We start from the raw sequence: 14,013 nt of genomic DNA on the forward strand, positions 1-14,013 counted from the left end.
AAGGGACACTCAAAGGCCACCTAGTTCAACACCCCTGCAATGAACGGGCACACCTACAGATCAGGGTGCTTAGAATGCTTCCAGCCTGACCTTAGATGTTTCTAGGGACTGGGGATCTACCACCTCTCTGAGTAAAACTTTCTCTCCAGTCATGGTTTCAGCCTTTCTCCCACTGTGCTGAAAAAGGAGCCCGGAAGGAGTGCCCTCAGGCAGTGCAGAGGAAATGATTTCATACAGCAGAGAAAATGTGAGCACTGGGCTTTAGTTTTAATTGCGGGAGGAGAGGAGAGCAGGGATAAGACAATAGAGAAAAGAAAGGAAAAAAAAGATTCTTAGTGAAGAATAAAGATTCCCTCTCGACCCTTTTATTTTGAGGGAAGGTTGCTCACTTAAAATACTGTAGGTTTTGTAGCAAAAGCTGAACCAATTTCTAGCACAGAACCACAAAGGGCAGAAGTAAAATGAAGGAAGATAAATGGAGAAGGAGGGAATCCTTAAGGAACAAGGCTTACATCTGTGGAGAAATCTGAGCTGATTTGGGTCTGTGGAATTACCAGGCCAGCTGGATTAAGAGATCAGAGATAGTGTCACAGAGAAACACTTAAATATTCAATAATCCAAAAAGGAAAGCCAAGATGGAGAGGGGGAGGGGGAAGGAGAGCTAGACCAAAAGAAAAGATAAAGTCACAGCTGAGACCGCCAGACTTGAGTCATTTGTGGTTGTCATGTGATGGCCTCCAGCTGCTCTCTCACGTCCAGCTTTGCATCAGCCAGCACTGATGCAGAAGGTGGGGGTTTTTGCAGTCTGTTGCTTTGTTTCTCAGCCTTATAATCCAATCATTTCCTGATACTGCTGCCCCAGATGCATCAGAGAGGAGGCACATCTGGCTCTCCATAGGTTGGTGCCCACAAACCTCTGATATTCCACAGCTCCGGTCCCCTGTCTTGTTCCCTCAGCCCCTTTGCTTTGTTCCATTCTGAAACAGCGCAGACTGTTCCAAATGCCATGCTGAAGTTGTCACTGCCTGCTGTGGCTTCTCCATGGTTCACAGATAGCAACACTGGGACCATGAATTCATTACCCTGTAGCAGCCCCATCAATTGCTGAGACCCATCCTCATTCCACTCAGGCAACACAAAAAGGGCTTGGAGGGGAAGATGTTCTAGCAGCCTGGAAAGGAAAGAGGTGGCTGGCTTAGGTAGTGGAAGGAAATAAAGATGGTACTTATCCCTGGTATGTGCCAAAAACACAGGGGCCATGCAGAGAAGACCTAATTCCCATCTACCTCAAAACTGCAACCTTGCCTCATCTACAGGCCAAAGAAGGGCCCAAATCATTCCTTAAGTCAGATTTATTGGTTTCCTTGGGTTCCCACAATAGCTGTAATACAAAAAGTATGCAAACATCTTCTACTCTTCCCCAATAACTCCTTTATCCCCACTGTCTCACTGATCTCAAGGGACCTGAGGGCAGCCCAAACTGCAGCCTCACCACCCCTGCTCATGGCTGAGAACCCTATTTCATCTCAGACTGGGGCCATCAGTCCCCATCTCAGCAAAGCCATGGATGTGCCAGTCTCCAACTCAACCGTAGCCCTGCTTTGCCTTTCATGAAGCCTTCAGTGCTCCCTGACATAGAGAAAGGCAAACCAGGGATAGAAGATCAGCATCATACTGTTCAGAGCCTCAACTGTTGAGATACCTCAACAGTTCAGAGCCAAATGAACATCAGTCAGACAGTGTCAGAGTCCAGCATTACAAGGAAGCAACACTATGTCCTTACTGCTGGCCCAAACGGTGCTGACAGCAGTGTTGGCTATTTCTCTCCTTTGCTTCCCAGGCAACACAGCAAGATATCACTGGGATGAGTAGAGGTAACACACTCTCTCTCACGGGGAGAGTAGAGATAAGCAACTACAGCTTAGATAAAAGTTGAAGGGGGAGGCATGAGTTGAGAAGAGCCTTGCTTGGAGGGAGGCTGTGTACACAGGATCTGTTTTATAAGGCAGATGCAAGGATACCACTACTATTTATTGGGTTCACCTGGCTGTCAGTTTCCAGAGCTTTTCATTGTAACACTAGATAGCTCCTACAGCTTGCCTTAGCTCCTACAAATCCTCACATATGTGGGAACATCAAGGAATAGAGATGGCATTATGCCCATGATTAGATGTACCCTCCCTTGGCTGGCAAAAAGTCAACCCATCAGTTCCAGACTCCCAGTGATTCATCTCTGATTTATGCTCTGTCAATGGATGCCTCAATGTTATTGGTGTTCCAATGCTCTGGAGTGTTAGGAGAACAGCTGAAGGCCACAAGAATGTTTCACCTGTTCAGAAGAGAAGAGAGCATGAGGTTTAGGGAAAGATGGAGTAGGGGAAGCCCTGAATTTGAATCAGGAGGTAGGTATCCTGATAGCCATGAAAAAGCCCTTCGATTCAGAGAACAAAGTGGCACAGCAGGTCATGTAAGAGTACAGTCTATAGTTAGATAGCCAGGTATGAGGATGGATTCAAATACAAATACTGAAATTATGGACAGGAATGATGGAGATCTGACCTTGAATGCCTCCAGGAATGGGGCACTCACAACTTCTCTTGGCAGGCTGTTTCAGTGCCTCACCACCCTGGCACAGGCTGCCTAGAGAAGCTGTGGGTGCCTCATCCCTGCTGGTGCTCAAGGCCAGGTTGGCTGGAGCCATAGGCAGCCTGAGCTGGTAGTTGGCAGCTCTGCCCACAGCAGGGGGTTGGGGCTCAGTGATCTTTAAGGTCCCCTCCAACCTAAGCCATTATATAATTATATAGTTCTGCATGGGGAGTGAAGGCCACTTGAGTGCTTGGGTGGTAGATGGACCATGGCTGAGGGAGGATACAAGGTCTAGGGGGCATGGCATGAAAACACAACCAGAAAAACCACATACAGCAGCAGTTTGGGCCTGCAATCTTGACCTTGTCAGCTTTGTCCTCCTGGGGCCCAATGCACTGAAAAAGCCAGCACTTAGTTCTACCATTCCTTAAACGGTGCTAAGAGCCTTACATTAGAAATGCATGCATTAAAAACCCGCCAAACACTCTTGGCTCCTCTGGGGACACCCCGAAACCAGGCCAAGGCTCCTGCTGCTTTCTTCTACTTTGTGCTGAGGCTGGGAATCAGCACTCCTCCCAGCTCAGCACACTGCCAGAAGGCCTCAGGGTGCAATGCCACCTTTAAAATGCTCTGCCATATTGGCTTCAAAGTCCTTCTAAGATTTCTGTAGCAGCTTTCCAGAAAAAGGGGAGCTGTGTTTCCCAGTGGGGCTTGGAGCAGGGAGTTGGTACTATCCATGAAAGCTTGATTATTTCTGTGATACACTATGCTCTGTTGGCATCTCCAGCTGCTTCAAATGTCTGTGCTTCTATCTTTCCACCAGGATGGACAGAGATGGTCCTCGCTTTTGCCCTTGGCTCTGGTGAAAGCACAGTGCCATGAAAGAAACAAGCAGCATGGGTGTGCCACTACCCAACAGCAGCCCCTTCCCTATCGCCCCACTGCCTCTGGGGATGTTCCCATTTAACATCGTGTTAGCATCATGTTGTACAGTACAGAAGCTGTGGCTGTGTACCCAGTGGCATCTGAGAAACCCCAAGATGATCGAGACAAAGAGAAGTGATAACGGGAAACCTGATGACCTGAGGATTTGTGATGTGGAAGCACTTGCATAAGAGAGAGAGAGAGAGAACATGTCCTCCACTCTTGCTTTTCTGATGCCCACTAAGGGTTGAGCTCATGCAGAACTCTTTTTTTTAATTGGGCTCTTTGAAGGTTTCTTTATTACTTTATACAATCATAGCATGGTATGGCTTGGAGGTCTCAATAAAGATCATCCAGTCCCAGCCCCCTGCTGTGGGCAGGAACACCTTCCACTAGACCAGGTTGCCCAAAGCCCAATCTGACATGGCCTATGAAGAGAAAAGAAGAAAAGCTTTCTCTCTTACCTATTTTATCCCACTATTTACACGAAATAATAAAAAATAAAAATGCATAATAACAAACAAAGACTTCTCAGCATCTCTGAGATCGTCATCACATTTGTTTGAAATTTGCCCCCGAGGCTCAAAAAGTCTAGAGGACAGAAAAGCTGGTTTAGGCAAAAGAATAAAAAGAAAACAAACAAACAAACAAACAAACAAAAAACAATCTACAGAACCACCATGGAAACTTATATAGTAAAAGCTGTTTACATGTCACTGAGCAGTCAAAGCCTTCATCCTTTACACAGTCTGGATTGCTATCAGTGGGTCCTGCTGAATGTTGGTTGCCCAGTGCCAGAGGCTCTGTGAGTTTTGGCAGAGCTCTGCTGCAATAGAAATCCTGTGCTTCAGTTCTGGGCTGGTTCATTCCACCATACAGATCTACAGCTCCTGCTGCTCTGAAAGCCATGTAGGCTCTGCCATGAGCAGAGAGCAAGCTCCCAGACTCCAGCTGTCCTCATGATGTGAGGAAGCCTAAAGCTCTGGCACACCAGAAGGATGCTGTGGTGAGGATCCCATGAAACCAACACACCATCTCAGCTGCTTCTCACAGAGAAATGCTGCAAGGGAGATCACAGAGCTCAAACTCCAGCTGGGGCCAACAGTGCCTTGAATAAGGGATCATAGATTTGAGTTGGAAATCTAGTCCAACCCCCTTGCAATAAACAGGGACACTTATGGCTAGATCAGGATGCTCAAAGCCCCTCCAGCCTGACCTTGGATGTCAACAGGGATGCATCAGAAACCACCTTTCTGGGCAGTCTGTGCCAGTGCTTCACCACTGTGAAAATATTTTCCTTATACTCAATCAAAATCTCTCCTTATACTCAATCAAAATCTCACGTTCTAGTTTGAAACTGATTCCACTAGTCCTATCACAAAACATGGGCACAGGACTGCCCAGGCTGTGCTGCTCATCCCTGCTGATCCTTGGCCAGTCTGGGACATGGGAAATGTTCAGTTGACCTAAAGCTACATTCATCATACACATGCACCCAAGCTCAAGCAAATCCACAGACACATAATCCAAGTCTTTGCAAGGCTGAACAGCTCAAAGTCTAACCAGGAACAAAACAGCACAGTGCTGTAGATACCCTCCCAACCCCTCCACTTCCCCCCGCCCTCCCATCGTGCCTCCCCAACTGCGATTAGATGCCTAATTTGTTAGGCAGCAAGAAAGAGAGAATGGGAAAGCTCAGGGGAGGAAAATGAAGCAGCTCAGAAGCATGAAAGAAAAGAGAGAGCTTTAGAAGCGTAAATCATTTTAAAGTGATAAACACTGGCAGAAAGGTCTTTCATAAGCCATTGCTTCCCTGGCAGACCAGAGAGCCACTTTTGTTTTTCCAAAGTGAGATGGTTACCTTTTATATTAATATGATTATTGAAGATTAAGGGGTATTTGCATCGAGCCAGCACCACCCAGACAGCTAGCAGCAGCAACTTATGGGAGTGTGTGCAGGGGGGTTAGGCTTGGGGAACAGCATTCTCCAAGAAAAGGGTGTCAGGAGATTACAGGACCCATAAAAATATTAGCAATGATAAAACTGCCTTCATCGCTCTTGCCTCAGGGGAAAGAGGGGCCTGGGAAACATCACTCTCCTTGTTGTCACCCAATGAGCTCAGACATTTGCAGTGGAAGGGCGGAGAAATAATTCCTTCTGACTATAGGGGGGAAGCGTGGGCTTCATGTGTCTGTCCATGGAGGCCCACCATGGGGAGGGCAGCAGCGGGGTGGGCTCTGCATGTGCATCTGCTTGTGTGTGCATGTGCATCCATGTGTGTGTGCATGAGTCACTGCATAGGATGGGGTAGCAGTGTTGGCTCCGAGCTGCAAGTGGAGGTGGGCTGGATGTGGAAGAGTCGCTGTAGGTGCTCAGGTGGGTGTGCAAGCCAGGAGATAGGAGGGAGGGGCAGTCACACTATGAAGCAGAGTGAATGTTGACTCCTGGAGGGAGGAATTGCTATAGGGAACTGGAGAAAGCGCTGCTCAGGAGTGCCTGTGCATGTGTTTGCATGAATCAAAAAATGGGGTGGGAGTGCTGGCTGCGTGTGAAACACTGCAGGGAGTGGGGCAGGAGTGTGGGATGTCTGTGGGTGTGTGTGGATAACAGGAGATAGCCATGTTTGTGAGTGTGCGTGGATGCAAGAAGTGCTGTAGGAAATGAGGGAAGCACAGATCTCATATTTGTGTCCTGATGTGCATCCCTGCAGGGAGCAGGGTGCTGTGCCTGTGTACATGAGAGGCTGCCTGCTGTAGGGAGCAGGCTATGAGCATGGGCATGTACCAGGCATGGCTGCGGGGGAGGGCAGCATGTCCTGCATGAAGCCAGGAGAAATTCACAGCTGCATGTCATGTCCTTGTGAAGACCTCCCACCCCCTCAGGGTTCCCGTGGTTCCTCTGCTGCCCTGTACTGACTTTTCTGCCCTGTATCACACAATAGCAGCTCTTGGTTTTCAATGGGCTGGCTGAGAATTGTTTGCCCACAAGTAATTTGAGAGATGCTCTCACTCAAGTCAAACAGCCCTCTGGTATTTCTGGATACTAAATATGTCCTCAGCAAATGTGCAAGTTAGGAAGGGGCTCAGAGCCTAAGGAATCACAAAGGTCCTGGGCTGGCTGAGGACTGAAATCACTTCACAGGTTGCAGTAGCAGCCAGTCATCCAGTGGAGAATACCTCCACACCAGCAGATTCTTGCTGGTCATTGACATTCCAGCATCCTTCAACATGCTTTCAGCATCCAGCCACCCTTCCCCTGAACAAGGGTCTGAGAGAGGTTCCCTCACCAGCAGTGACACCTCGTTGCTCACTTTCTGACATAAGGCAGAAGCAGAGGAAAAGGTGTGGGAGGACATGGAGAATCTCTTTCTGATAACACAAGAGTGATAAGCCATGGCAGCACATGCTAACAGACTCCACAGGACCTCTGAGCTCTTCCTTTGGTCAGTGCCTGCCTAAAGCTAGTAGCACCACACTAGACAGGATGTTACATTTCCACATGGCTGCTTCCATCTCCCCCCCATTTTCAGCCCCACTGAGACAGACCCTCTTCCTGGCCAGCTCACCCACCTATATTTCAAGCTAACATCTGACACGCATTTTGACACAGCCACGCCTTCCCTCTCTATTCTTCACTACCTTGCCTTGTTTAGAACAGTTTTTTTTTCTTCCATTGCCAAAACACAATGACTGTTATAATTAACAGATTATCTCAGTGCGACAGCTGCAGTCCTTTGAAAATTAGGTTGAATAACAGGATCCTGCCGTATGGTAATTTCTTTTCATCTCTCAAATATTTTCTCTCTCTCACTCTCGTTTCTACCTCATTTCTTTTTCCTTTCTTTCTTTTCTCTCTCCCTCCTCCCACCTTTCACCAACTTCCTGCCTACACGAATGATTTCTTTGGGGTGAGGCAGGCTGAAGGGCTCCCTCTACCTCCATCAACTGTTTTTATTCTTCCCCTCTTACAATAACCCCTTGTAAAGATCCATCATTGGCAAACAAATGCATCAGGAAAAAAATGTTCTTTGCTTCATCCCGCCAGAAACCATGGCAAGAGGCCCTCTCCAAAGCCCCAGCCACTGGAATTTCACAGGCAGGGGACAAATAGAGACGTGGGAGCACCTTTCCCATGGGGAGCTGAATGCAGCAGCATGGCCGAGCAGTGTGCGCCGAGACGGCCAGGGTACTCTAGCCACCCACCCAGCCCGCCACCTTCTTGCTGAGTCAGTATCTGCCCCTGACTCACCACTTGCTCACTGAATGGGAACTGGCAGTACTTACATGGCATCTTTCCCTCTCGCTAAGGCAGTAGCTATGCCACTCACCACCCCCTCTCCCCATTATCCACCTACATCTGTCTCTCTGCAGACTCCATCAACCCTATCCAGCCAGAAAAGCAGATCTCTGGAAATATGGGGTTTAACAACCAATAACACAATTAGTTCTGCTCCCAGCTGGACTCAAACCTCTCAAGACCTCCTCCTCCAGGACCACCATTCTCTTTGCCTCTGCTGCAAACCACATAGATCCATCCAATGAAATGGCTGCACTTCTCAGGCTCTGCTTGGGTGGACATGCTAGCAGGCAGGATCTATCTATCAGTAATCTATATAAAGCTGGTTGTTACAATTAAACACTCTTGAAAAGATGTGTGCTTGGGGTGGTATTCCTCCACACCATTCATCGATCCCAGCTTTCTGACCTCACCCACCTCTGCAGGGGCCAGCTTCTGCTGACTCCTGGGCCTCCTCCTGCCTCCTCAGCACAGCCACTTCCTCTCCCCTCATCAAGTTCCACCTCATTTATTTCCTTAATCCCCAACTCAGTAGAACAGAAACATTTTGTCACCATTATTCTGCCAAAAGCCCAGTTGAGTCTTTAACAAATACTCATCTGTTCCATTGTACTTCAGCAGTCTTACAACACTCCTCCTCATCTTCCATGATAGCTCTCTTTTCATCCTTCACAACTCTCACCCTGTATTCTCCCTTTGCTTTCACTCTAGGCCTTGTGTTGGCTCCTGTTGCATCTCCTCATTCATTCACTGTCACTTATCTAAATGCTACCTATACTTATTAATTCTCCTTTTTTTTCTAGTAGCATCTCTCCTCTTAGTGCTTTGTACAGTCCTACTTACGTATCCAATAATAGTATTTTCCCAATGAGTGAGTCATATACCCCCTTACTGACATTTAGAATTCTCCTTGTTCTTTGAAACACGTTTATTCAACACCCCTCTCTACAATTATATATGCCAGCTCGTGGTGTTGCATTTCCTACAGCAGCCATGCAACAAACGGATGATCCATGCAAATAACCCAAAAAATACCTGTCTCTGCTGGCACCTTGTCATTCTCCATTTTAGTTATGTAGGCCAAAGCTAAAACAAGGTATGAAGCAATCAAAAATAGGGGACAACTTGATTTTTAAAACATCCCACCCTTTCCTTTGTTCTTCCTGAGTCCAGATTTCAATCTTTTTTCACCTCATCCACTGCTCTGCCTCTTTCAGTGCTGTTCAGTAGTAGGGTGTATGGAGTCTGCAATTGGTACTGGGCATCTGGTTTGCTAGATGCTGTCAGTGTGCTCAGTGAGAAACAAACTCTGCTCCAGACTGTATCCAAGCTGAAAGGGCGGAATAGATAGATAGATAAATAGATAGATAGATAGATAGATAGATAGATAGATAGATAGATAGAGCACTATCACTCAGTTACCATGGACATGGGAATGTCTTGTCCTTTATCCCAGTTAATGCACGCTCTGTGACCAGGGCATCAAGCCATATCCCCCTAAATGTCTCTCAAGGGGATTCATCAGACTGCCCTAGTAAGCAATTCATCCGGAGCCCCTCCTCACCATTCACCATAGCCATTTTTCCTTCCCCCATGCTGTTCTTTGCTTCTCTTCCAGCCCTTAGTCACCCTTGAGTATGCCATGTTTTATTTATTCCTTACTACAACTCTTAATCTGCATAGGCCAAACTCTAAGATCTGAAGTTACCCTGACTCATTTCCTACCCAGGAAAAGCGGTGATTTCATTCAGTGGAAAAGCCTGTGATGTCAGTCTGGACAGAAACTGATGCTGCCTGGGGATCCCGCATGGATATCTTTCTCTCCCACATCCATATTTCCATCTAGTGATGTCCTTAAGCATGTACCCAGTGGTGAACCTCTGCAAGTCCCATTCAGCTTCTCAATCGCTTTCTTCTGCAACATCTGTGTTGATGATTCCCACATCTTCCAAACATAACAGATTCTCCTTCTGTTCTTCCTCTCCCTCGCCTCTTTGTTACCCACCCACCGACATCCTTCCTCTCACTTTGAGAAACTGAGATTTTGTTCCTTTTTTTCTTTTTTTTTTTTCTTTCCTTGCTTGTGTGGATTTTCTCGCTTTCACTGCTGCCCAGAGACTCCAGCTTGTAATTTCATCTCCCTTTTCCCAAGACTGCTGAATAAAAGGCTGACATCCTCATCTGCTCTCCTGTATTCCAAAACGCCGAATGGGCCATTGAGGAGAACAGCGATTGTCCATGGCTGCTGTCTGTGGTACTGACATAGAGCCGGCAGCAGTGTTCACAGGCTACTTTGAAAGCTCCAGGGATGGCTTGTGGCCAAAAGAGATGATATCCACCCCCCTCTTTTTCTTTTTTTTTCTCTTTATTTTTTGTAATGATGTCTTCCTATGACTCAGTCTGGACCATAAGTCAAAACGAGATTTATTTATTTTTTTAACCAGCAAATAAAAAAGAACCTCCCTTCAAGCAACGAAAACAAAGAGCCTGAGAACAGAGTGGTGTTGCATCGTAGACAGGACAAGTTACGTCACGGATCATGCATCTTGGGGTGTCCTTGGTTTTAAAAGATACAGAACAAAAGGCACACGTCCTCTTTCCAGAGAAACGGGTTTAAGCAAAGCTAAACAGGCAGTGGCCCAGGTTTCTGAAACTTGGTTTTATCTGTAAGCAAAGTGGGACGCAGAGACACCGTGACCTCGGGGGCTCGTGACTTCCTGTGCTCAGCAAGGAGCAGCCATGCCCTTTGTTATCCACAAAGGGGACGGTGCAGGGGGAGCAGTGACTGCTGTTTCAAAGAGGGACCGCGGCGTTCTGACACAGCCTGCCCACGCACCCTCACCTATGTCGATAGCTCCCCAGCCCGCAGCAGCGAGCAGCCATTCGGGTGGCTGATAAACGAGCAGTTCAACCGGAGACCGCTTAATTTGCTCCTTGCCTGCTTTTGTCTGCCAGAGGCAGGGAACAATAGATGTTTGGAAATTGGTGGTGCTGTATGTATCGTTACCGGGCTGGAGTTATACTGACTGCTACAGGAAAAAAATACAAATAGGAGAAAAGGGGAGAAGGCTGTGAGCAGGGGAGAAGGGGGGGGGGGAGGGTGAGACAGGAAAGAAAAAAGGAAGAGAAATGAGAGGGTATTGTATCCAAGGCTAGATACTATGATGATGGGGACATTAAGAATATGATAGATAGGCAGGAAAGGAAGGCAAACAGACGGAGGCAGACACTGAGAGAGAGACAGAGATGAAGGAGGGAGGGAGGGAGAAGGAAGAGAGAGAGCCAGAATTAATTTAGGAGGAATATACTGAAAACATAATCTTCTCAACGGGGAAAAAAAAGAGAGAGAGAGAGAGAGAGAGAGAGAATTAAACAAACAGCGACAGGAAACTGGGAAAGAATAACTTTTTTTTTTTATGAGCTTGTTAACATTTGTGAAGTTAAGTAACCTTAAATTTATGCCATTAATTTGCATGTATTACATTTTTTTTCTCCACTGCCAGTTTATAGTCTCTGTGAAACCTTTAAAAAGTGGCTTTTTTTCCTCCTTTTCCCTTTGCTTGTGTTAATTAAAGCTTGTGATATATGTATATTTTTACACTGCTGTTGCGCTCCGGCATTTAATCATCAAATGGCCCTTTTTGCCTACTCCAGGGCCACTCTTCTCCTCCCCTCCGCAGAAAAAAAGGAGGGGACCTCTGGTTCCATGCATTCACTCAGGGCTGTAAGCTCCCACCAGCCGCCTCCTTGTGCAAGACAGTGGTTATCACAACAGAGAGAGGTGGGGAGGCCCTTTAGGTGCTGAAGAGTTAACAGCTCCAATCCACTCGGGCAATCACATCGCCACGCTGAAGCACACTGTATTTACACATTAGCAATCACTGGGGAGCCTTAAAATCGGATTCTCAGGGGGAATCCAGCCAAAGAACACACTGAGATTCCTAATGAAGCTGCTGGCGGCCAGAGCTGGGGGAGGCAGAAGTGATGGATCCGGCATAATCGCCTGCTGGCAGAAAAGGGGATGCAGGTCATCCTCCAGAGCTGTAATAGCATCCTGATCTAGGCTGTCCATAAGCAATGCTGCTGCAGTAAATGCAAGTCTGGCTTCTCCCTGCTTCCAGGAGGCTTCCCCACACCCATCCCAGGGACAGCAGACCTTCCTCGCTTCGCAAAGACTCTTCTTTCCAAGCAGACAGATCTCTCTCCTAAGCACATCACTAACTTTGGAATTGCCCAAGGCCAACACAAAGCATAGCTGGTGGAACCCTTTTGGCACTTGTCCCAGGGAGCATATTTCTGAGCTCAGCTGGACAGGAGTCCTGGTCCTAAATGTGCTTTGATTGCCTTGCTCCTCTCTAAAGGATCTGTCTCTCCCAGCTGTAAGCAGAGTTTGCTGAAGCAAGAAGGTTGCTAAGCCCAGTTTGGATGCTGTTCTGTCTCTGGTGGAGCTGAGAGGACTCATTTTGTTAAAAGCCAGCTGAGCTGAGACCACAAATGCTGATCAGTCCTAAACAACCCCTGTGAGAGACACTACAGCCAGAGCAGGGAATAAGGGTAAATACTGGTCACAAGAGAGGTGGTGTTAACTCATTCCCTATAGAGGAGGCTTATCATCTCCTTGAGGCTCTGCTATGGGTCTCTGGAGGGCCTTGGCTGTACTGAGGTTGGGCAGAAGAGGCAAGGGAAACAGAACAGGCTTTCCACACTATTATTTTGCCATATGGGGGTGTTGAGCACCAAAGAGGATATTTTGATTTACTCCTTGGCTTACCGTTGCTGTGGCAACAGGAGAAATACAGGCCAAACTAGGCTGCATCTGCAATGTGGTGGTAATAGGGAGTTTGGGTTCCCATGTGTTTATTTGTTTGTTTGGCTGCTTGCAGGAACCACATGGCAAAAAAGCACCATCAAATTGGAAAGGGAATTGGGCCCGAATTGTACTCAGATGAAAACGTCCTCCCCTTGTGTAGCGCCAGAACAGTCATGCATGCACTCATACCCATGGCGCACAGGCCAAGGAATGTGAGCACATTCCCATGTGCTCTCCTTCCCCCACACATACATGGGGTCTTCTGGCTGCTGTACCGAGAAGTCAGATTTCTTGTTTTGTAGTTACAAAGCCCCCATGCATCACACACTTTCTAATAGGGCTCCGAAACACAACAAAGAGGCCTAACAACTTGCACCAATAAGAGGCTTTCCTCTGCTTTTTGATCACTTCAGTTAGCTGTGATGTAAGGGGTCACAAGCAACATTGGCTGCTGAGCAAGTATTCCTCACTGCAAAAGCAAACTCAGCCTTGTCTCATCAGTGATGCCTCTAGCAAGGAGCGATGAACTCCGCTCCCAGCATCAGAGCAAGGCTTTGGGTCACATATATGGGCCTACTGCAGGTAGCACCAACCAGATGACACCATCTCATGGGCAAGACAGCACATTTACCACCCCAGAAAGGAAGCTGTGGAGCTGTATTAAGTATTGCTTCCTTCCTTCTCTTCCCTCCAGCCTGCTGGAACCTGAGTGTTCCTAACCTAAACCCATGGCCTCTGGAGAAAGGCTCAGTGTCTGGTGCATCACAAAACACTGGCCCTAGAGATTCCTCCTTCTCTCACCACCTCTGAGCTGGTCAGTGGAGAGCTGGAAGCACAGAAGAGCTTTATATGAGATCCTCTGAGTTAGAATGCCTCACTGAAGGGAATAAATAAATAAATGAAAATAAAAAATCCAGAAAGAAACAAAGGAGTTATGGGTGAGCTTGGAGAGCGAGGAGGATCTCCTCAGTCCCAAAGAGGATCAGACAGCTACAGGGCATGTGTAGTGTTGGTATATGTGCTACAGGAGGGCTGTGAGCTTGCAGAACAACTGGGTACCCAAAGCCCTTGTATGAAGGGGTGAAGTGGGCGTCAGCTGCCCTCCGCTGACTCCTGGCTGCCTTTTTCCCCCATCATTCCTGAGGCTCCATCTGGTTCCATTATTTTTTTTGCACGCATACACCAAAAACAAACAAAACAAAACAAAAAAAAAAAAAGGGAGAAAGAGAGAGAGAGAGAGAATAAGCACTTAATTTCTAACCTAATCAGCCCTTCTCTCACTAATTAGCACCCTTGGAGCACATCCACAGGCTGTGAGAGACACTCTGGGGCTGATAATGACCCCCAACCTGCAGTTGCATATGCTAGAGGGTCAGGAGAGCCAAGAGCAAGCCAA

The 14,013-nt window shown here is 47.4% G+C and overlaps 1 protein-coding gene across 7 annotated transcripts in view; it reads right to left on the reverse strand.

The window, feature by feature from the left end:
• ELFN2 (extracellular leucine rich repeat and fibronectin type III domain containing 2) overlaps window positions 1-14,013 on the reverse strand; it is a 54,591-nt gene that overhangs the window by 10,016 nt on the left and 30,562 nt on the right. The gene's annotated exons all lie outside the window — the stretch shown is intronic.

The sequence above is a fragment of the Coturnix japonica genome, chromosome 1 (assembly GCF_054131305.1).
Source record: "Coturnix japonica strain WE chromosome 1, WE-NBRP24, whole genome shotgun sequence".
In the NCBI taxonomy this organism is placed as follows: Eukaryota; Metazoa; Chordata; class Aves; order Galliformes; family Phasianidae; genus Coturnix; species Coturnix japonica.